Genomic DNA, 2,606 nt, shown 5'->3' on the forward strand with positions numbered 1-2,606 from the left:
CTCCGACGCTCCCCCGCGGGACTTCCGGCGGCCGGCCGGAGCCTCGGCACGGCTGCCGCACTCCCTAATAACACCCCGCGGGCCCCCGCGAGCCGAACGCTCGCTGCCGCGGGCGACCCGTGGTACCCCACGTGCCGAGGCGGACGCGTGACGGCGCGGGAGCCCTCGGCACTATATCACGGTCACGCATGTAGTCAAATCGTGTAAAATCACCGTTAGTTTATTCACAATATACGTAATAATTAAATACATATCAACACCGCGTATATTATTAATAAACATATGTATGTATTTATTTAATAATTAAATAAATATTAACATCGCGTATAATCATGCGGGCTCCGGGGGAAGGGGCCGATTTTTCGCCGTTCGTGGCCGACCGGGGAACCGGCGAAGGCGGACGCATCGCGGCGCGAGAGCCGTTGGCACTTTGGAAAAAAATAAAATAAAATTCGCCGACCGGGCTCCGGGGAAGAGGCCGATTTTTGGCCGTTCGTGGCCGACTTGGGAACCGGCGAAGGCGGACGCATCGCGGCGCGAGAGCCGTTGGCACTTTGAAAAAAAAAAAAAAAAAAAAAAAAAAAAAAAATTCGCCCACCGGGCTCCGGGGGAAGAGGCCGGCTTTTCGCCGTTCGCGGCCGACCGGGGAACCGGCGAAGGCGGACGCGCTCTCCAACGAGCCCCGCCGGCCGGAGGAAGTGCGCCCTCTGGCGGACACGCCGTTGTAAATGAATGGGGTTTGGCACTTAGTGCATTTTTCGCCCAAGTCGAAGCGCGCTCCGGGCGAGGAGGCCGGATTCTCGCCACCCGTGGCCGGCCGGGGAACCGGCCAAGGCGGATAGGCTTTCACGGAGGTCCCGCCGGCTGGTCCGCGGGCCGATTAGGGTCCCGCGAGTGAGCGGTGGCGGTCCGGAATCCAGGCCGGCCAGGAGGCACCGCCAGGCGGATAGGCTTTCACGGAGGTCCCGCCGGCTGGTCCGCGGGCCGATTAGGGTCCCGCGAGTGAGCGGTGGCGGTCCGGAATCCAGGCCGGCCAGGAGGCACCGCCAGGCGGATAGGCTTTCACGGAGGTCCCGCCGGCTGGTCCGCGGGCCGATTAGGGTCCCGCGAGTGAGCGGTGGCGGTCCGGAATCCAGGCCGGCCAGGAGGCACCGCCAGGCGGATAGGCTTTCACGGAGGACCCGCCGGCTGGTCCGCGGGCCGATTAGGGTCCCGCGAGTGAGCGGTCGCGGTCCGGAATCCAGGCCGGCCAGGAGGCACCGCCAGGCGGATAGGCTTTCACGGAGGACCCGCCGGCTGGTCCGCGGGCCGATTAGGGTCCCGCGAGTGAGCGGTCGCGGTCCGGAATCCAGGCCGGCCAGGAGGCACCGCCAGGCGGATACACTCTCTAACGAGCCCCGCCGGCTGGTCCGCCGGGGGAAGTGCGCCCTCTGGCGGACACGCCGTTGTAAATGAATGGGGTTTGGCACTTAGTGCATTTTTCGACCAGCGGCAACGCAGGCTGACGGGCGGCCGCTTCCACGGGCCGGCACTACTCTACGGAGGCGCTAGCCGCCTCCGGTGGGGGCCGTGTGATCTCGCTGGATGCCCGAGGACCTTCCGCCAGGCCCGGCCCCAGCTTTTGCGCGCGCCCGGTCCTATTACCTGGTGGAAGCTGGAGGCCGGGGCTCGGCAGCTCGCTGCCCGGGGGACCTTCCGCGAGGCCCGGCCGCAGCTTTTACGCACGGCCGCTGCTATTCTCTGGCTCCGGCTTCGTCCCGGAGGGTGCTTGGGGAACGGCGGCGCACACCGCGAACGGCCGGTGGCGGTCGGCTGGTGGCGGTCGGGGGTGGCGCTTGGGGATGGCGCTTGGGGATGGTGGCGGTCGGCTGGTGGCGGTCGGCTGGTGGCGGTCGCCTTGTGGCGGTCGGGGGTGGCGCTTGGGGATGGTGGCTGTCGCCTTGTGGCGGTCGCCTTGTGGCGGTCGGGGGGTGGCGGTCGGGGATGGCGCTTGGGGATGGTGGCGGTCGGCTGGTGGCGGTCGGCTGGTGGCGGTCGGGGGTGGCGCTTGGGGATGGTGGCTGTCGCCTTGTGGCGGTCGGCTGGTGGCGGTCGGCTGGTGGCGGTCGGGGGTGGCGCTTGGGGATGGTGGCTGTCGCCTTGTGGCGGTCGGCTGGTGGCGGTCGCCTTGTGGCGGTCGGGGGGTGGCGGTCGGGGATGGCGCTTGGGGATGGTGGCTGTCACCTTGTGGCGGTCGGCTGGTGGCGGTCGGCTGGTGGCGGTCGCCTTGTGGCGGTCGGGGGGTGGCGGTCGGGGATGGCGCTTGGGGATGGTGGCGGTCGGCTGGTGGCGGTCGGCTGGTGGCGGTCGGCTGGTGGCGGTCGGGGGTGGCGCTTGGCGATGGTGGCTGTCGCCTTGTGGCGGTCGCCTTGTGGCGGTCGGGGGGTGGCGGTCGGGGATGGCGCTTGGGGATGGTGGCGGTCGGCTGGTGGCGGTCGGCTGGTGGCGGTCGGGGGTGGCGCTTGGGGATGGTGGCTGTCGCCTTGTGGCGGTCGGCTGGTGGCGGTCGCCTTGTGGCGGTCGGGGGGTGGCGGTCGGGGATGGCGCTTGGGGATGGTGGCTGTCGC

The sequence above is a fragment of the Syngnathus scovelli genome, unplaced genomic scaffold (assembly GCF_024217435.2).
Source record: "Syngnathus scovelli strain Florida unplaced genomic scaffold, RoL_Ssco_1.2 HiC_scaffold_284, whole genome shotgun sequence".
NCBI lineage: Eukaryota > Metazoa > Chordata > Actinopteri > Syngnathiformes > Syngnathidae > Syngnathus > Syngnathus scovelli.